Source organism: Manis pentadactyla, chromosome 9, assembly GCF_030020395.1.
Source record: "Manis pentadactyla isolate mManPen7 chromosome 9, mManPen7.hap1, whole genome shotgun sequence".
Lineage (NCBI taxonomy): Eukaryota > Metazoa > Chordata > Mammalia > Pholidota > Manidae > Manis > Manis pentadactyla.
Window position 1 is genome coordinate 61,848,970 of NC_080027.1, and position 22,624 is coordinate 61,871,593.

General features: G+C 38.3%; 1 pseudogene; it reads right to left on the minus strand.

Moving 5' to 3' along the window:
* Nucleotides 1–2,252: 2,252 nt before the first annotated feature.
* Nucleotides 2,253–6,756, minus strand: LOC118935998 (nuclear distribution protein nudE-like 1; annotated as a pseudogene).
* Between the last annotated feature and the right edge of the window lie 15,868 nt (nt 6,757–22,624).

A 22,624-nucleotide genomic window follows, 5' to 3' on the forward strand; every position in this document is an offset into this window, starting at 1 on the left:
ATGCCACCTTCTCCTCACACTGTAAGCACGCACATACCACAGATGAAAACAATAATCACAACAATGTGACAGCCTGCGAAATTGTTAAGCTGATTTTAAGGTTTCAAATTCCGTAAGTCTCACTACCATGTGTAGAGTTTCATTTGCATTTGTGATTTCTAATAAAAATCTTTTTGTACTGTACTGCTCCCGGGTATATATCTCTTTATTCCCTTAGATCTTCACTAGGCTTTCCCTAGATAATCACCTCACTGGTTGCATGAACTTCCAAGGATCCGAATCTTCTCCTTAGCCCTATTCCCTGAAGCTGGTTACTGATGGGGCATTATGTGTGTTGGGCAGGGGTTGGGGGCAGGGTGAGTTGGTTGATAACGTCTCTGTTGCAGAACTGATAACAAACTTGGAGTCAATATGAACCATGCCAAAACTCTTTAGGCAGCACCAGGAAGATGGAATTGGTTCATAATTCCAAAAAGTTTCATGAAGTTTCTAGTTTCTTCCCTAAACCCCACATTCCTTTGCCAATATACATATAAACTGTTTCTCTGCCTGATCTGGTAAGGCAGACTGGGGAAAAGTTCCCTGCCTTATCATTTTGCTGCCCTTCTGATAATAAATATTTCTCTGCTTCAAACCTGGTGACTTAGAGATTGGCTTACTATGCATTGGGAATGCAAATACAGATTTGGGTGTTCAAGAACATAACCTCTGTATCTAAATTTTTTTAATTGTATAAATCTAAACTGAAATACATTCATTAAAAAGAATAGGTCTATATATTGCTTGGAGAAGGTTTTCTTCTCCCAAGAGATTCTCATGGTGATCCCGGGGATTTGATTTCCACATTTAATATGTAATAATTATAGCTGTTTCATTTACTGAACAACAATTGAGTACCTATTAAATAGGAAGGCAGTTCACCTCTTTTGGAAGTTAGGTTGCCTGGATTCAAATGTCTGTTCTGTAATCTGGTAGCAATGCAACCATGGACAAACAAATGGATTTGTCTCTTTAAATCTCACTTTTATACCCATAAATTGGAGATAACATTGTAGGGTCAAGGACAATCTGCCCCAAGATTCACCAGTTTGGCAGGCAGATTATGTCAGAGTTGAAAATAATAAAGGCCTGAAAGACTCAGAGAGACACTTTGACATTCCTCTCTCTTAACTGCATACAAAGAATTCAGATGGAGGAACTGCTCCAGGAAGAGCTATCCCCAGACATAATTACATTGTGATGTGAGGCTGGCATGGTGGATGGGGAGGAATGTGGCTAAATTCGTTAAAATTCCTTTCTAAGTTGTATTATTTCTGTGTGTCCCAGGAAACATTTGTTTCCCAAATATTTACTCTTTTATATCCCTGTGAATGGCTTCCCTTTTCCTCTAAAGTCTCAGACCCCTACCCCATTCTCCTTAGTTCAAGATGACATATACACCTCACTCTCCCTGTATTTGGAATCTACATCTATAAATTTCCTGAAGGTGCGTAATTAAACTTTGGTTTTTGTCCTGTTAATCTGTCTCCTGTCAATGTGATTCCTAGACCAGCTTGATATGAAGGGTAGAGGAAATTTTTTCCTTGCCAACAACAAAATATATATCAGGGTTTTCAGGATGAAATCATCTTCCAGGAATTAGTCCAGTAGTTGGTGCTTTAGTCAGTTTGGACTGTTGCAACAAAGATGTGTTAGACTGGGTGGTTTATACAGCAAACATTTATTTCTTGTGGTTCTGGAGCCTGGAAAGTCCAAGATCAAGGTGCTGGTAGATCCTGTGTCTAGTGAGAACCAACTTCCTGGTTGCAGATGGTTAACTTCTTGTTTTATTCTCAAATGACAGAGAACTCACAGAGAGAAAAAGCTCTCTGAAATCTCTTCTTAGAAGGACACTAATTCCATTTATAAACCCACCACCCTTATGATCCCATGTCCTAATACCAACAGATTAAGGCTTAGGAGTTCAACATACATATTTGGGGGGTGGGGGAAAACAAATATGCAGTTCATAGCAGTTGACAAATAGTAAATGCTCTATTAACGTAAGTCTGTCTGGTTCTTATTTTCATTCTAGCTTATTATCATGTACCAGGCTTTATTCTGTGTTGGCAAAAGGTGAAAATAGAATTCTTAGCCTCAAACAAGCATCCAACTAGTACATAAATCCACACTTTTGTCTTATGAAAATAAACCAGCAATCACAATATGGTTTGATGAGTGGTGGTGTGGAGTGATGGATGTCTGCTAATGTCTTATAGGGACACAATGGCATCATATGAATGACCTTTGAGCTGTTGACAGAATAAGAATTACATCATAATCCACACTTAGCACCCACACTTCCCTGAGGATTTAATCCCTTCTTATACCATTGGTCATCAGTTCTGACATTTCTCACTTAGTATGGACCATCAGTGTCTCCTTCCTTCTAGGAGCCTTTCTAATAGTGTGCCTGCAACCTCTCCCTGGTCCTTGCTAGGTGATGCATGCTGTACCTGAGGAGAGTGCTCCCAAAGAGACAGACTTCTCTCAGCCAATTGAATACTCCACTCCCCTCGATCTTATACCCTCAGAATCAAGTCCAGTGTATGCAAGGTCTCCCTGCTCTGGCTGCTAGCAGCTGACTAGGTTTTTCAACTCCACTAGTATGTAGTGTCTTTCCTCCCTATCAGGCCCAGTGTGTCCCTGGCTGGGTTATATTGTAAGTTAACTGAAGATTTCGCCTAATGGTCTATATGGGTTTATGCCTTCCAGTGGGGGAGTGACCTCTACATCGTTTGTGGAGCTGGAAGGAGTTCTTGGTCATCCTAGAATTCCGCTTAAATTATGAGTTACTGCTCTTCCACGAGGTGCCCTTCCTTTGTGCACTGCTATGGGAAGAAGTAGCTGAGGTTAGGCGTACAGCCCCTTGTCATCAGTTTGACTGGGCTTCTTTCTCTTAACCTCTCTTGATCTCAATTCACCTATAAAGCACAGATAGCACTGGTACCAAGTTCATAAGGCTGTTATGAGTGGTAAACAAGATTCTCACATGAAACATTTAACTAAATATCTGTTGTAACAAACAGCAAATGTCAGCTATAATTTTTCTAAGAAGAAAGTTTACATGCAAAATGTTTTTTTTCTTTTACCAGATATCTATTTAAGGGAATGTGACCATCAGAAAATTGAATATGTAATGTTAAATAGTATCATTTATCATCTTCGAGCAAGAGGGGAATTCCAGCCCTTTAAGAAGTAGGCCATGCTCCTAGTTCAGAACTGAAAGAGGAAAGAAAACCTCTCCATGATGATATTCTCCATAGAAATACTGCTTTGCTATAGTTTTTATTTTTTCTGTAATCTTTTCATTCCTTTATATTTCTCATTCCTTTATAAATATGCATAAATGAGGAAGGAAAGGGACATGGGGGAAGCATCATGATTAATATTTCCTGCCTATGATTAAAAATGCTGAGATATAAATAGTATAGGAAGAAGAGGAGAAACTCCATCTTAAGGCTAAGATCCCATTTTAAAAACGAGGTAGTTAGGAGGCAGGATTCCTAAAATGTTTTATGATAATCAGACAATAACTGACCCTGTATTAAAGCAGCACCAGCACTCCTAAATGGCATGTTCTCACTGCTTGAGGTTAACCACTATCTTGCAGAACAGGATCAAGAAATCCCTTGGGTTAAGCTTATTTTACAGAATATCTAGAGGACAGATTATGGATGGTGACATAATGTCTCTCACTGGAGACAGACATCATGAGACCACATGTGAAGCCTACACCTTCTGTGCCCCCCACCCCCACCCTTTGTCCCATTCTTGAAGGCCTTAAAAGAGAATCCTAAGCAGTTGAGCCCACCACCTCTCTGAGTGAGGTGCACTCCCCTTTCTTTCACTGTGTACTTTTTCCCTTAGATAAAGACTTCTCACTGCTCACTTACTACATTTTGTCTCTGCGCTCTTCCAGTGGTAAGTGGCAATGTTACTTTGCTATTTCATTCAATTGTATACACTTAAGCACAAGTTTTCACTCTCTCTATCCTACTTCAGGCAAGTAAGAAAGGGCAAATCTGATTTGGGTTTGCAAGTTCCCATCACCTGGGTGACCCAGACAGGACTGCAGCTGTACAATCATGCTTCTTAGTAGCCTGACCAAAAATCTTCCTTCTTTGCCTTTGGGAAGTTCTCAGAACATGAACTCACTCCATCCAGTGCTCTGTGGCTCCTCCAAATCCTGGGGTTATAGGGGCTTAGTTCCCATGCAGTGCAGATTTCAAGCAGGCACTAGATGCCAGGTGACCCTGGCTTCAGGAGTTGGCAAGGGATTTGCCCTATGCTGAGCAGGGGTTCAGTGAGTTTCCCTTTCCTCCTTCTGTTCTTCCTTGCCTTTTGCTGCCAGCAAAGCAGCTGCCACTCACTTCTACTCTCCCTTTAATGAATTCCTTCCTCACCTATACTCATTCAAGTTGTTCAAGAATTCTTGTTCAGAGCCAAGAACCTCCCCCAGCCCTAATTCATATTGAGGTTTCACCTAGTACACAGGGAGAGGCCTCCCTAGATGCAGCTGCCTGGCAACGTAAATGTTGGGAGGATTTTAAAAACCAGAAGTTTGATATTGATTTGTCCTCTACCATGGAAGGTTTACTTTTCAACTTTTGGAAAAAGATTAGAATATGTTATAAAGCTGATAATTTATACTTAACATGATTTGCCTTTTTAAAGGCATTGATAATTAGAAAGGAGAAGAATAACATTTGATTTTGATAAAGATAATAAGTTCTCTAGATTAAAAGAAAATGAACAATTAAATGAGATTTTTAAGCATAAAAATTACTATCTCCTCTTTTAAGTGAAAAATTAAAATGTGTAATGACCCCTTGAGAATCTTTCTAATAAGGAATGATAACATGTTTCTGTCATTTTTCAAATTGATGTGTTTTTGACAGCCATACCTTGCTTTTTTGACTCTAAGTAAAAGCACAAAAGCCATTTATTATTAAAGGAAAACAAAACATACCTGCTACAGATCACTGTTATAGCTTTAAGTTTTCTTTAACTAGTTTTGTAATTATAAAAAGTATTTTAAGATTTATTACAACTCATTTAAGCAAATGTTGAGAATCATAGCTGCTAGTATTTTTTAATCAGAATTAAGCACAGTTGCTGGCCATTTTTCTTTTTCTTGTTTTGCTGTGGCATAAAGAGATGACTTAGAAGTTGCTGGGGTCATTCACAGCTCAGTTTTATGAACTGATGGGCAAGACAGCTAAGTTTAATGGCCTGAGAGCAGAATGAGTTCCTAATGGATTTTTTTCCCCTAAAAAAAATCTTTAAATGTGGAAACAATAAATTTCACAGAAAAAAAAAGGTAAATAACAGTGTATATGATCTCATAGAAGAGAAAATGAGTAGTAAATTCTGAATACATATTTTAGGCATTGGGAAAGGGACTTTTCAACTGTATTGGCCTAGGTTCTTAAGAAAGTAGACCCTGAGTTTAAGATAAAAAGTTTAGATAACGCACCTTTATTTGGGTGGTGTAAGCCCAGACAATTGGTGATGGGGGAAAAGAAAAAAATAGACAAGGCTCAGAAAGATGAAATATGGTGTGATAAGTAGCTTTACAGAACTGACCCCTTCTCTATGGATTGTTGAGAGGGCAGGAGCACCCACCTGGAGGCGGGGGTGTTCACACAGACTGAGAGGCAGCACATCTGGGGCCAACAATGGGTTGCAAGGGGCCCAGTCCAAGTGGAGGAGCAGCTGGTCAAAGTAGTTCACTGCCCCTTTATTAAACAAAGGCGAATGCCCTGATCAACAGAGCTTTTTGCTGTAGCCGATTATCAAACCAGCTATAATTCCCTGTAATACAGGATTTTCGTGCTGCTTGGAACTCTGAAAAATTCCTGCAATCTGTTAATTTTGATACGAATGCTCCTACTACCTTCCATAAGAGATCCTTCCCCATGTTTAGTGCCGATGTACTGGCAGGAGTTAGTGGGCTCATACCAAAATGGTTTGGTATAGCTTTGGGTGAAGGAAAACTGTTTTCCATTCCTTTGGCAACAGGAGTGGCTGGCAAAGAAAGTGACACTTGCACAGCAGAATCCCTCTTTTCAGAGTCTAGAGTTTTCTTTCTGGTTAGTTCTTCTCTTTCCCGAGCTGCTAGTTCTTGTTTTAACTCTCTTACTTCATCCTTTAAGTTCTGCACAGAGACCAACGAAGATTCCATTTCATCAAGTTCGCTTTCTAAATATGCATTTCTTTCGAGGGCCTCATCTAGCCTTTGTTCAGACTCTTCCAGTGAAACTACTGTTGCCCTTTGTGCACGCTCCAGGTCATCCTTGGCTTGCTCCAGCTCTCTCACGTACTTCTGCAACTGCTCCTTAACCTCCCGAGTCTGACTTAAATCATCCTCTAATATTGTGACCTGCTTGGAGCTTTGTGCATGCTGATGTTCTAGCTTCTCCTTTAATGCCTCCACTTCGTATTTCAGTCTTTGGTTATCAGCTTGCAAGTCTCTCTTACTTTGTTCAGCCAGTTCTAACTCTGCCTCCAACTCTGCTTCTAATTCTCTGCTTCTTTCCTGGAATTCAAGTAGCTCATCCAGAGTTTCCTGGAATCTTTGTTTATACTTGAAGGAAAGTTCCTTCCAGAAAGCAGTTTCCTCCTCTAAACTAGAAAAAGATGGTTTATCTTCAACGTCCATAGTCAAGAAAGTCTCCAGCCTGTCAAAAGGGCACGCTCAGCGCCTCTCGGCAGACGTCTCCGCTCCACTGCTCAGCAGCTCAGCCACTGCTCCGCTCCGCAGTTCCAAGCTCTGAGCTCCACTCCGCGCACTCAGCATCCAGCTCCTCCCCAGCGCGTCAGGGGTTGCCCGGGAGACATTCTGTGACACAATGGGCGTGGTCGGAGCGTGCGCACTAGCATGAGGGCAGCCAGTGCAGGGCTGTCGTGAGGAGGGCGTCGCCGGGGGCGGGGTCAGGCCCGCGGCGTTAACGTCAGGTTGACAGTGGCCTTGTGCACAGGCGTTTCCAAGCTCCGCAATGTGCAGTTTTGGCCATCGAAGGTTTCCCTGCACACTGTGCCACTCGGGAAAGAGGCGCCACCGTGGTTAAAAGTCGGCTTTCCAATTCCTTCAAGTGTCAGTGTTTCAGTGTTCTTTTTCACATAAGATGAATCTCTTTGGGTCTTATTATGTGGAACATGTTTTTATAGCTGGAGATACAATGATGATGAACATCAACTTCCTTACCCTCAAAGAGGGGAAAGATCAGAACTAAGTAAGGTAATACAGTAGATAAACTCAAATACCGATGACTACTACAATGAAAATAATGTGGAAAAAGGGACTGGTAGGTGCTCTCTGTGAATGTAAGCTTTGGATTGACAACTGAACAATGAGAAGGAGGCAGCCATGCAAAGATTCGAGACAGGAGCATTCCAAGCATACTGAACATCAAGTTCATGGCAGCTGATGAAACATATACTTGGCCCGTTTAATTGGCAGAAAAAAGGCCAGTGTGGTTAAGTATAGTGGGAAAAAAAAGAAAGTGGAGGGAGAAGCACCACAGAGAGGCAGGGTCCAGAAAATGCAGGACTTGGAGACCAGTGAATTCTGCTGGTGTTTATTCTTGTGGCTAAAGGGAGCCATTCAAAGGCTCAAGCAAAGCCATATCACCATCTCATTTACATTAGCTTCTGGATTTATGGTGGATTGTAGCGGACAGAAAGAAGGGGCAGAGAAACTGTTCAGGAAGTTGTTTCCCTACTGCAGGTGAGAGATAATGGCAGGCTGGTTCAGACTAGCAGCACTGGAGGTGGAAGTAAGCAGTCAGATCGAAGGAATACATTTTAGAGGCAGAGCTGATGGAGCTGATGAAAAGAAGAGAATTAAGCATGGATTCCAGGTTTTGGATGGATTGACTAGATAGATCACAATGCCATTTCCTAAACTGGGGAAAGTTGGGATTTAAATGGAAACAAATGTCCTCATGCAGAGGGAGATGTCTAAGAGGAATGTATATATTGCTGAGGGGAGATACTTTAGAACCAGTATACTCTCTGTCTAACTAGATCTGTATAGCTACACTGACTATATATAGTGTGTGTATATATAAGTTAGAGTACATAGAATGTAGTATGTACACTATATAGCATAGATTTTATATTACCAATGATAAAGTAATATAATTCATAGATACCCTATGTGCTGTCCTGAGGGCCAGCATATGCAGAAAACCTACTCTTTGGCAAGCCCTTTATGTCTGGTTATCTAGCCTCTTCCAGGAAGAGGAAGAGTGTATGTACCTTTTACCATGGGTCCGCGGCCCACCACATCAGTGAGCACATAATTGCTAGACAGGCTGAATATAGCTGTTATGAATCCAGATGTCTTCTAGCCAGACACTTCTTTAAAGGACAATTAATCATTTCAAAGGAAGTAAATAAAACAACCTGCTGAGCTCACATGGGCAGTGGGCAGGACCACATGGCTTTCCCGTAAGCCTCCAAGACACCAGGTTCTGTGTCAACTCTGTGTAGTTAAATCGGTCTTCATGAGCAGGTGATACCCAAGGTGGAGTGGATGGTGATTCTAGAAGCGGCCGATACTTGCATTTGGTTGAGATGCCCAGATTCAGGGATCTGAGAGTGATGATAAATTTCTGAGGAAATGCATCACGTGCTGCTGAGGGTGGATGTTTTGGGGGCACTCTGGAAAGCCTGAGTCTGAACATCTGTTCCCCAACAGCCGCAGGAGCCTCAACATGCTGCTCAGAGATGAGAAACCCAGACTTAAACGTGGCTGGCACCAGTTTTTCATTCTGAGTCTCTATGTCTTCTTCATGTATCTCCTGCTTGCTTGTTCTGTTGTCTCTGTCCCCAACCCTTGGCCCAGTAACACATCAAACACACAGTGTTCTTGAGCTAGATATTATATGTATTTCTCATTAAGGATTTAAATAAAAATGTAAGTAAAAGCAATGGCCTCCTTACTTCAGCCATGACTGCCCTCTTCCCAACACTCAGGTCTCCAAATTAGATCGCATAGGAGGACTTTACCAAAGTATGAGAAGAAAAGAATATGCTTTTGATTTTCTTCCCCTCTGGATTACAAAACTTAGGTTCTCTACCATATAAACATTTGCAAGTTTATAAGAAACAAGTCGCAGTGTTCATTCAGAGGTAAACAAAATAAGAAAGGAGTTTTGATTATTTATTTTAGGAGGACGTGATTAGCTAATGAGAATTAAAAGAAATGTAAAAAACCATCTCTGCTCGCCATTCTCAGTAGTAGTACCTATTTACTTGTTCCAAAAAGGAAGCTCCTGTTTTAGATGCTGAAGCCGGTGCAGCTTCCAGAGAACTGGATCTGAGGGGAGTTGTCGCCCCTGTCCTCAGTCTCCTGTGGAATGCGTCCGTGCTGCTCTATGCGAGGCTTCTGCTGGAGGAGTCACCTTAAGAAGTAATATTAGCCTTCCTTGTCAAGATTATTTCACAGGCCTTTATCACTTCAGATAGAAAGCTATTACTTTATGTGGTAGTCACTTGCTTTTACCTTTTGAAAAATTCAAGTCCTGACATCAGTGTTGTAAACAAATGCTTCTGTGCTGAGTTACATACTTTGAGCTGACATCTTAATACAGTGAGCCCAGGTGTCATATGCCACAGGCTTTACTATTGAAAGATGAGTGGGGAAAACTTTTAAACCGTGGCATTTGCACATTAAAGTCTAAATTGCTCACTTGGAGGTGTTTATTGCTGGCATGCAAGGTGTGCTTTTATTTTTCCTGGGTATCTTTGAGAGGGAATTTATATGATTAACAGCAGCATGCCACACAAACATTTGGAACATTTAAATATTGAATAAAAATTTAAGGAGATCATGGCACTAAAGATTGAGGAAACTGAGCGGCCTTCCAGGTTTTCATTAATTAGTTCTGTGATCTTGAGCACGTGACTACCTTTCCTAGCATCCACTTTTTCTTTCTGTAAATAAATAAAGGATGTTTTTACAGTCATTTATTTTATACTTCCAAAATGCCCTAAATTTTAAGATAGATAAATGTGTATATATGTAATAGTTAAAAATGCATAGTAAATATTTAATAAACATACAAAAATGCTACTTAGATTTAGCACCTTGTTAGTGTACTATGATTATAATAGTTGGGTTATAGAGGGTTCATCTATATGTTTTTATTTCAAATAATGCAATTTATGAATACACAAGTTTTTCAGAAACTTTTTCCTTAAAAGCTTTTCAGAAAAAGTTATTTTGGTTTCTTGCAATGTTATTCTATATGTCCTTCCACTCTTCAACAGTAAACAAAGAAAATTCTTTTCTTTGCAACTAAAATTAGTCAATGATTAATATAAATATGTTTAAAGTCATTCATCTTGTCAAAATCAAAGATATGTGAAGAACTAGAAATAATGATTGAAAGTGTGAATTGGCAATTGACTATGTGCATTTTCAGTGTCTCACTTAATACTCTTATTAAAGCTGGGAAATAACCCTAGATTTCAATAAAAGGATCTTGAAATGCACTATTATGCAAGCTCCATGAGATCAGGATCTCTTTTCTTCATTGTTATCCCCTCAGAATCTAGAGCACTGCCTGCATATTTCAGGTGTTTTATAAATATGTGATTGGACAAAATTTTTTATTGAGTTTTCTGCCATAGACCATTATAATCTAGATTGTCCTTCCCCATTGAAGGAGAATACTTGCCATCCCAAAAAGAAGCATATTTATAAATTTTGCTTTGATGTTGTTTGTATTTTTCACTATCTGCTTTGTTTGGTCTGATACCCAAATAGAAACAGATTTGAATCCCAGTTTTGCTACTTGCAGTCCAAATTAGCCTAGTCCATGTCTAATTTAGTATTATCTATACTATTTCCAAATACTCTGAATTTATTGAGATCTTTGAAACTAAACTGGACTTCCTTTGTAGATTTCCTTTAAAAGTGTATAATTTGCAGTCAGAGAAGAAAGAAAAAGTCACGTTTACACAGTATAGTTAAAATTTCAGGTACAGTTCAACATTTTATACAAAGGCTTAAACATCAAAAGGAAAAAATAATTTGGTTTTTAAAAAGTTTCACATTAAACTTCAGGAAGATAAAAATCTAACTTAGCTTCTTTTCCTAGAATATTCTGAAGATCACTACAATTGTGAGATACAGTAGAGATTTTTGTTGGGAGTCTGCTAAAATATCCTCTGAGTAATATGACCAAAACATTGTACATTTTGATATCAGGAAAACACTTCCATGTTGTCCAAATAGTACTTGGAATTTATACAAATAGCCTTTGAGAAACTGTGTTAAATAATGACCACCTAATTTTCTATTCTAGGCTAGGTTCATAAAGATTATTCATTTTTTGTTTTACTTGGTGGAAAATAATGCAAAAGTGAGACACAGCAGTGAATTTTTGGCAAATAAATATTGGAATTTGTACATTATTTAATATATTTAGATAAGCCTTCAGCCTTATACCTATTAATTTCTGATAGTTAATTTTTAAAAATTCTGATGAAACTAATGTAAACCTTGGCATAAAGAGGTGCTGAAGGGAGATATGGTCCTTGCCCTCCTGGAGCTTAATGTTCATTAGCAGGAGAGAGAAAGGCAGTCAATTAGATCAGTAAACAGGTGGGAGATGGGATTACCAGGTGTAATAGGTGCATATTACTTGGCCTTGATTTTGATGGGGAACAAAGAGGGGTATTCTGAAACTTCTACCTCCATATAATTAAAGTGATCAAATAAGTTCCAGCAACACTTGGTTTTGACAGATACTAAAGCAGAAAATAAAGAGGAAATTAATTATTGGCTTCTAAGCATCAAAATTACCAGAAATAACTATTATAAATGATGTTAATAACTAGCCACATTGATAAAGTCTGGCTGAAATGTGTTAAGCATGAACTATTCATCAAATTCAAGTGAGATATAGTCAACATTGGTGCATATCAAAATAATCAGGGAAAGGATGTAATTGATACTTCTTAAATTTGATTTTAGTTTTGCATGTTTTTTTTAGGATGGATACAATTATATCCAATAAGCAGTTGGTAATTCTTTTGATTCCATCATAGATGTTTTCTTTTTCAGATTAACAGCCTGCTTGTGCTAATATCATAGAATTTTAGCCAGTGAATCACTTTATTATGTTAAACATGCTTTGTTAGTAACAGAGGTAATATGGACTTGTGAAATATACTTTTCCTCATTGTGTCATGAGTTATATAGTTGTATAATTGGGCTAACTTATTAGCTTTGTGGCCCTGCAGGAACAAAAGTGATTTATAGAAGGATGATTGTTTTAGGAAACATAAAAAGAAGCAGATGAATACATGAAGAGTATTTGCCTTAGAACAGCATTCATCTTCTGATGAAAAGAACTGTTTTAAGGTTGACAACATTGAATTGCACCCTTCACATTTTGAAATGCCATTGTTACTTTGGTAATAATGCTTCATTAAAATGATACAGAGGAAAAAAAGGGCAATTACAGGTTATTGCCAAAGCAAAACTGTAGGGTAAAATAGAGCTGGCCCTGAGTATTAAATACTATTTAGCTCACACGTTTACTTCATAGGTACTCAATCAAATTAGGTCAAAAATTAAAGACAGAGTTTTACAGAAACCCTTCTTACATATACACTTAATACTGTGAGGAAAAAGAAAATTGAAATTTTGGAGAAAAGAGTGGTTTTAACGATAGGGAAAGACAGAAAAAGGGAAAAGCAGCACAGGAATATCCGAACACTTCCATAGTTATAACCTCTCCCTGGCTTCCACTAACATTAGGCTCAGTCCAGGTTTTCCTCTACTATGACCCAAATCTGTTATCTACGTCATCCTTATGACTTTTGATGTTAAAATCATAATGACCATGTCCTTTCACCCAATGCCATCTTTGGAAATTGGCCTTAATTAAACCTACTACGTATGTGGAGATTATAGCAGTATAACTATTACAAGGTTATAGTGATGAAGTAATCCCACTCTGCTTCCCTGCTATGATCATTGCTTTATCCGTGAGAAAGGAAATGCAACATCCTTTCCAGAACTGTCCAGGTTATTCCCCATTTTCCTCAGTTACACTGTTCAAAGAAAAAAGAATAACAAGGAGACATAAGGGAGGAAGAATAGTAGAAATAAGTACTGGAGAATGAAGTGAAGTAAATATAAATAACACTTTAAGTAACAATCAAAGCCCTGCAAAGCATGCTTTTACAAGTTGAGCTCTTTATAAAGACTAATCAGTTCTACCGGCTTTATAGCAGGCAACTCATTACATGAGCCATATAACTTTAGACTATTAAAATGCTTGTAACTCATGAACTTGGGGACATGGCATTGGGCTTCTGAGGAAGACACTATGTTGTTAGTCTTAAAATTAACAGAATAGGTTTTGGTTGCACAATGTTTGAGGATAAGGATTTATTTTCTCCTCACTAGTCTAGTAGGATGTCTCAAACCATTTAAATTTTTTAAAATGCTATTCAAATAGCTCATAACTGAATTGCTTGACTAATTCGATTTGTGGTATCTGATGACAACTGAAATCACATTTTCCTTCCTTACCTGATGTTAAGGAATAAGAAGCTGATGTATTTAAATATAAATCATGTTGCTCTTTGCTCAAAAACATATATCTATAGTTTCCAATGAATTTTGTTTATTATTTTTTCCATAATTACCTTATAGAATAGATTTAAGCTAGGAATTGGAAAGAAAAAATTAACCTTTTCAATTAGACAAGCTTTTCAACTAGTAACTTTTTCAACTATAAATTGATAGACTAAAATGTTTCAAAGGAAGTAGTTATGTACTGAAAACGAAGTGCACTGAAGATCTGCCAGAGACATTAGATGAAACCTCAGTTAAGATATTGCTACCGATGGCTTATTTGTCTGAGATTACTAGTAACCAGAATCCTGATTTGGAACCAAACTGTCCATCCTGCTGTGCCAGATTGATAGACAGAGTTCCACTCTCTGTAGTGCAACAGACTGTTACATGTGAATTATGGACTTCACTCAGTTGGTTTAAAGTACCACTCAGTTGGTTCGTTCTGTAACCTAACTTCAAAGATTGATTTATGTTGATGTAGTTGATGCAGTTGTTGATTGTTGATATTAAATTTAGCGACTATTTAAGTAAATTAAAACATATTCACTTATTCATAAAGCTTTAATAAATGAGAGAGAAATTATTATTTTTATTATCATATCCCAATTAAAATATGGGCAGCAATGAAGATTTTCCTACAGGGAGGTAATACTTTGACCAGCCAGTGCTGTATTTTCATTTCTCATTATCAGTAATTAAACTGGCTTTCAGGTTTATAAATTATAAGATTATAAATTCTTATGAATTTAGGTAGCATAAACTCTTGTTTTTCTCCTTACTCACCTATATTTTCCCCAGGGCACACTGACAAATATCAAGAGTCTTGACCTATAAGTATTGGTCCATACCAAACTGAGTGTGCTACATATCAAAATAATATGACCTTGATTTGTCTTTGTTGAACAAGCTGCCCCTCTTCCCGGAGAGACACATTAGAACTCCCTCTGAAATATTTCTATTTCTTAAACACAATCTGACCCAGCCCTTATTTCTTGATGAAATTAATGTTTCATCACTTCTCCACACCAACAAAAGAATGGTTAAAGATGCTAATGGAAAAGCTTATGTGAGGGCAATGATACCATGTATGCCTCAACCCTTTTCTGTGGTAACATTAGCTCTTAGTAACTTATTCTATTTATGAAAGTTCACCATTACCCAGTGATTCTTCTCTTCAAGTTCCATATTTTCAAATCTTTATATCTGTATGCTTCCCAACATAAAAACATAGAATTCTCACTCAAATCCTTTGGCAGGGAGCAAGTACTTCAGAGTGATTACTCGATGCAGCCGTAGTCATAAATGTGATTCCCAATCATCCCCCAATTCTGTGGTGCAGTACCATTTCCAAACGTTTTGTTTTACTAGTGAATTTTAAAATAGCTAACTGCTATGTAGGGTTTAACTGCTGCTAATACTTCCATTGAATCTGACAGCTACACTTCCTCGATTTCACCTTCTGATGGTATACATGACAATTTAAAAATCCTCCCATCCAAATTCTCAAAAATTAGTCTAGAATCTGAGGATTCTATTTTAAAGCTCAGGGCTACTCATTTACTGATTAAATTAATTGGCACATATTGACTCAACACATATTCTGTTATTTTTATTATCATTATTTTGAGTTTGGGGAGAAATAAAAAGTGCTTCTCATGTCTGTGCTCATACTAAAGTTTGGTTAAACAAAAATATCCTTCAAATATGTTCAGACTAAAAGATGGATCTGATTTCAGCTCAAAGATGTGGAGAGCTGGAAAGGCTATTACTCTCTTACATAAAAACTGTAAATGAATGATTTTTTCAAACCCTACATGAAGCTGAAGTCAGAGGGCAATCATCTAACCCAGATCTGGGGAGAGACAGCACCAAGGGGAAGAAACATGATCCAAGCACTTGATTACCTGAGACAGACACTACTGCTTCCATATAAAGTGGTAAGAAGAATTCAGCCAATACAGTTTTAATAAATCTCTAAATACCAACGTGGGGTGCAGTGACAATAAGAAACTTTTGAGGGCTACAAATACAGGTGGATTTGCACTCTCTTATGTACTTTCCCCCATGCATCTCCAAGCACTCACAGAAAGGAATGGGGGGAGATCACAAAGAATTGCAACTAACCTCTTTCATGGTATTTTAGGCTTTGCTGGCCACAAGGTTTCTGTCACAACTACTTAACTCTTCTATTGTATCAAGAAAACAGTCCCAGACTACACATAAATATGTGGACTGTGTTCCAATCAAAGTTTATTTATAGACACATTTGAAGTTCATGAAATTTCATATTTCACAAAATATTCTTTTTAATTTTATTTTGGGCTACTTAAAAACATAAAATCATTCTTAGTTCTCAGGCTATAAAAGGAGGCCATGGCTCAGAATTGGCCCACGCACTGTAGTTTGCTAAAGTTTCTCTGACAGTTGAAACATTTAGGTTCTAAAAAGAAATTTAAGAGGGCTGATTAGTTTTCTATTGTTGCTTTAAAAAATAACCACAAATTGAATGGTTATAGCAATGCAAACTCATCATCTTATAGTTCCACAGGTCACTAGTCCAGGCACAGTATCACTCACCTAGTTCTCTGGACTTCATTGGGTGAAATCACTGTGTCAGCAGAACTCCATTTTCTTCTGGAGGCTCTGGGGAGAATTTGTTTCCAGACTTAATTTTCAAGTTGCCAGAATTCAGTACCATGTGGCTGGAGGACTTAAGTTCTTGTTTCCTATCTGGCTATTAGTTGGGAGCCTCCCCAGTTGATAGAGGCTGCCCACATTCTCTGACTCATGGCACCCTTCAAAGCTAGTAACAGCAGATAACATCCCTCTCTCTGCCCCTTCTCCTCTGTCTGTCTCTCTGAAGCATCTCTTCTCTCATACAGCGGTGGTGCAATTTATTCTGGCACTTTTAAGGACCCATGTAATTTAATAATTGGGTCCCCTTATACAATCCAGGAAAATCTCCCTTATTAAAGCTGGATGATTGCCAACGTTAATTCCATTAGTATAATCTCTTTTGCCATGTAAGTGAACATATTCATAAATGTAACACCAGATATGAACGAATATCATTGCGTGGGGAAGGGCAAACTCTGCAAGGTCCGTGCCACCATGTGCTATTCTGACCCAAACTCTCTGGTCTTCCACCCTTGTCAAATTGTTAAGAGACCCAATCATTTCATATTTTCCTTTTCATTTCTGCACCATCTCTCTGCCTGAACTGAAGAGAAGTAAACATATACATATAAACCAAACAAATTCAATTAACCCTGGTATTAAAGCTAAACAACAATGTATTTATTCTTCATTTATTCAAGGATTATTTCATAGTCCTTGCTAGATATTAGGCTACTTTCAGAGCAGTCCCACACACCATCAGCATGAATTTCATAAATCAGGAAATAAGCAAATGTCTGTGAATTGTTATTGTAAGACATAATTCAGTGAATACTTTTTAATAATATTAAAAATATCACTTTAAACGCCATCTGAAAGGTCCACAAGAATCATTATAGCTGCCTTCTTGTTTTTAATTCTCTTGCTTTTTCTTAATTTTAATGGTGAGAATTTATTAATGCCTCTTATTTGGGTTTCCAAAATGACCTGGGATCATTTTTAGACCAGTTCAGTCTTCATGGATCATATAAATTTGAGCCAACAAATGCAAATTAACTCTTAACTTTGTTCTCTCCAGTTATTCCATATAGTCAAAAAAATTAGTTTTTAAGTTAGTTTGTATGCCAAAATAACTAGACTAGCTCTGGGTACATTGTAAGTACCAACTATATAAATGTTGGTTGATTACAGAAGACATGTCATGGAGAGTGGTCACAGAGTAGAAAAGAAAAAAGTTTGTGGAAGTTCTAGGTTCTAGTTTGGGGATTCTTCTGTGGACTTGGAGAAGTGTCATACACTCTGGACCTCAGTATTCTGATGCAGAAGATGAAGGGCTTTAGACCATATCAAAACCTTATATTAAAAAAAAAATCTTCCCAATAATAGACTTTTAAGGTGAATAAAGTAAAGGTTCACAATCAAAGAACTTCTACTTGATAAAGAATATCTAGAAAGACATGTCATAAACATCATAGTTAATGGTGAGAAACTCAAAATTTTCTATTAATATCAGGAATGAGGCAAGGATGTCTCATCTCACCACTACACTTCAACATCAAACTGTAAGTTTTAGCTAGTGCAGTAGGACAAAGAAAGGAAATAAAATAGGAGGATATGGAAGGAAGACATAAAACTGTTTTTGTTTGCAGATGACATGATCATCTATTCAGAAATCTGAAATAATCAATAAAGAAAACCTCCTTGAACTAACAATCAATTACATCAAGGTTACAGGCTATGAGGCTAATATACAAAAATCAATCACTTCCCTGTATACCAGCAATGAACAGGTAGAGTTAGAAATTAAAGACCCAATACCATCCAAAAAATGAAATGCTTAGGTATTTAGCAAAATATGTACAAGAACAATATGAAGAAAATTATAAAATTGAAGAAGAACTAAATAAATGGATAGATAATCAATGTTCATGGATAGGAATACTCAGTATTGTAAAGATGTCAGTTCTTCCCAAATTAACCTGCAGATTCAATGCAATCACAATCAAAGCACTCAAACAACATCAAACAGGTCAGACATATTTGAAATGTTTGCAATTCAGTATTTATAGAATAATGTCTCCCAATATCTATGAAAGCATTCACAATGAGTACATTATTTATGTGGTTCACCTTCAGCTTGTGTCTGTGTAGGACTTTTTGCTCTCAATATCATACTATCTCCTATGCTAGTGAAACAATATTCTTTCATCTTCCAAGAAACGCTTGCTTTTGGATTCAGGCTTATGGAGATGCTACGTCCCTTATTTCCTTTTAGTAGTCGCACCCTGCTCTGTGACCCTCTAAGCCCAAACTTTATTATCTAACATTTGTAATTGTAATTGTATGTATGTATTGTATTCATGCATAAACAGAAATAGTTTGAGACAGAATTATGTACATCAATTGAAATTAAATTATCTCCAAAACATTGGTTCCCCAAATTGACTTAGTATTATAATCACCAGGTGAGAACAATCTTAAGATATATGTGTATATATATATATATGTTATTGAGCTCTGCAAGTGAAATGTATATTTCCTAAATCATAAGTGATGCCTTGGTAAGTGTACTTACCTTTAAAGCTTTCTAGGTGATTATAAAGTCACCCAAACTGGAACCATTATTCAGGTTTTCCCCTTCTCATTTTAAAGAATGTACAGATGCTCAGAGCTACAGTCCAAGGTCTTTATTTTTCTTGAATATAGTTTCAATTATCTACTGATAATCTAAAGTAACCAAAGGCAGAGGAACAGAAAGGTATTTAAATGAACAAAACACTAGCCTTACTTTATTTTTTTTTATTGTAACATACTTGTAAGTAATCCATTAAATATTGATATCCTCAACTAAAAATTATCAACCACATGGAAGTTTCAGTTTTTATTCATTTGAGTACAGTTAATTGTTGAATACAGATAGTATCTGCTTGACAATGTGCTCATAAGGAATCTAAGTGTTATTTAACATGATAATGGGAATAAAACATTTTGAGGGTCATGCATTCAAAATTACTATATATTCTGAATTACATGTAGTCAGAATATATATATATATACATATATATATGTATGTATCAGATACATGTATCAGAATATATATACATATATATATCAGCAAAGCTGATAGTTGACAAAATCATGAAGTAGATGATGTGTCTTTGGCACTTATATTCTGGGTCAGTGCACAGCCATCATCTCCTAAGCTTCACCTTTCAGATGTTTATTATTTTCACCATATATGTGCTCCTGTTTTCTTTCATCTGCATCTTTTTCCTAAGTTGAAATTTTTCCAAGGTCAGTAGCAGACTTTAGAATACTGAAAAGGAGAATTGGAAAGAAAACATTTCACAATCATGAAACTTCAGGTAGAATAAATGCACGGGCCAGATGCAGCAATTATGGAGGTTAAAATTTCTTTTCACAAAGTGTCTACTATACCATTTTTTACATTTTATTCCATAGTTAATTTTTTAACATATAAATGTTGGGGTTTTTTCTTAACTTTTGGTTCCTTTATTGGTTGCCAGCTAATAAAATCAAAGAATAAGTACAAATTGTAATAAAAATATAAAAGTAGCCTCTCGTTACTGTGAAAATATCACATTCATCGCATCTTCTAGACACTTGGCCACCAGAACACCTTTGAAAATATCTGGCCATGTAATCATTGATTGGAAGATTTATAACTGTTGTTAGTTTGTTACTGGCTGAGAATGCTGTGTTTTTCCCAGGACTGTGTCTTGGGGGTGACAAAGAGCAAAGCCAGCAGCAAGAGCATGGAGCAACCAGCAAAGCTCTTTTAATGACTGAAAAGAGAAAGATCCTGCTATTCAGGAGGGCTCCAAGGAAGGATGCAATGAGGGCTGTGCAGTCTGGGATTTATATTGCCTCCTGGGAGGAGAAATTCCCACCCTCCCTGGATCAAATAGAGAACTGAATTGATGACATCACAATCCGCTCTTGATCGGCTGAAAGTACAATGCTTCATTTGCACAGGGCATAATCAGTCAGCTGGCATAGGGCATAACCAATCAGAGCTGAGGTCTATCTAACAGCACAACTTTGATTGGCTGAGTTTGAAACTTCTTGAAACTTACAAGGGTCTTGAAACTTACAAGGTCCCTGAAGCTTCTTGAAACTTACAGGGGCCCTGAACTCTATCTGCCTGCATATCTCTGTTAGCTGCCTCAAGTTCTCCCCCAGTTTAAACAAACCAGTTTAAATCCTCCAACTTGGTTCTTCTAACCCAGGAACTGAACTCATACACGTTTACACAGGGGAATTGAAAACCTGAATTCATAGAAAGACTTTTACAAAAATATTCAAAGCAACTTTATTTATAATACCCAACAACTGGAAGCAACCAAATGTTCATCAACAGATGAATGATACATAAATTTCTGTGTATCAGTGCAACGGAATATTGCTCAGTGATAAAAAGGAATGAACTATTTACTGACTTATGCAGCCACGTGGACAAATCTAAAAGCTTGTTAAAGATACTGGGAATAAAATATAACATACTGTTACCATGATAACATGATTCAATTTACATGAAATTCTAGAGCAGGCAAAGTGAGTCTATGGTGATGAACAACAGAAATTATCTTTTTTGGAAGAGAAGGCAGTTAACTGAAAAGGAACCATATGGAGCTTTCTGAAGAGGATTTCCAAGCTCTGTATCTTGACTAGGTTGGTATTTACATAGTCTCTTCACTTGTCAAAACTCAAATAACTGCACACTTAAAATCTGTGCATTTTATTGTAGGTATAGTATTTCCCCAAATGTCACATCTATATTTAATTAGGAAAATAAATATTTTGATGTTTCCGCATGTTAGCATCTGCACCAGGGCTCTGTAATTGTCCTCAAACTTTAATTACTGAGTGCCTTTTTAATGACTCCCAAATCAGAGGACAGTGAAATGGACATTTCTCTTAATAACCAAAGTCCTTGGAACAGTCAGTGCCGGAGTCCAGGGACTTTATTATGTGGGGTCAGCATCTCCTACGCTAAAGGCTTTTTCTGTCTCTTTGTATCCTAAAATAGGTCCCTGTGTGTGGAGGCTGAGGGCAGGGAAGATTCTCTGAGACTAAGGAGACAGCTTTGTTGTGAGAACATGCCTGGTGACAATTCTTTGTGTCTGTATTTCTTTTATTTTGGTCTCTCTGTTATCTGTTACTACCAAGGCTGGTGAGCAACGTGCCTTTGACAGTTTTGGTCCCTCCCTAGGAAGAGTACTGACTCTTCACAAGAGGGGCAGGGCAAATAAAATGGGCTGGGTTCACCCAAGGGTCTGATTTTGAAGCAGGAGAGGTAAAAAGCTGACGTGTCCGTCCTCGGCCCTCACAGGTGACCTGCGGGAGGACCAACTCGCACCTGCAGCTCACCTGGGCTCACGTGGCTCACGCTCTTGACTCACCTGGTGCTGAGGACCAGCGCCTGCAGGAGGGACAGCAAGCAGCGCGCGTGGCTCAATTTCATGCTTATCGTCCGCGCGGGTCCTCCCTCCCTCGCTGCCTCCGCTCTCCCTGCTCCTCGGGTCCTGTCGCTTCGCGGTGCCCGGCTTTGTGCCGGCCGGCTAGGACCTGCTGCAGCAGGGGACGGCAGCGCACGGACGGATGGACGGCCGCTTGGCGAAGGCGGCGCCGAGAGAGGGAGTACCCTCGCGAGTGATGTCACAGGCGAGGCCGGCCCGCCTGGATTGCGCGCGGGAAGGGCGGGGGGCCCGGGGGTGGGGGTCCCTGCGCGCGTGTGTCGGGGCTGCGCTTACGTGGCTGCGCGCCCGCCAGGGCTGGTCATTGATTCCCGCTCCTCCCCAGGACGTGGCGGGGCGGGTGCGGGCGCGGAGGTTCCAACCCCGCTGTAGTGGGGCCGGCGCACTCGGCAGGGAGACCGAATTCCCTGGGAAAGCAGCTCGGGGTCCAGGCAGAGGGCCCTCCCCGATTAAACAGTATTTTAAAGAATGATGGGATTGGAAGGGAAAAGATTTTATTTGCCCTTGTGTTTTCTAAATTCTCCATGAGATTGGAGAACTCAACAATTATTATTTGGAGAAATCAATTGTAATTTGAGAAATAATTTAGACAAATTAAATGACTGCTTCTACACAATGTTTTACAAAAGCCATCCACGAGAACAGAGCCACCCACACCTACTGAAATAATTTATATTAACAAGTTCTGAGGATCATTAGTAGTAAAGAGATGACTTAGAATTGGCTGAGGTCATTCACAGCTCAGTTTTATGACCTGATGGACAAGACAGCTAAGTTTAATGGCCTGGAACCAGAAAGAGTACCTAATGGATTTTTCTTACCCCTCAAAAAATCTTTTAATGTGGAAACAATAAATTTCACA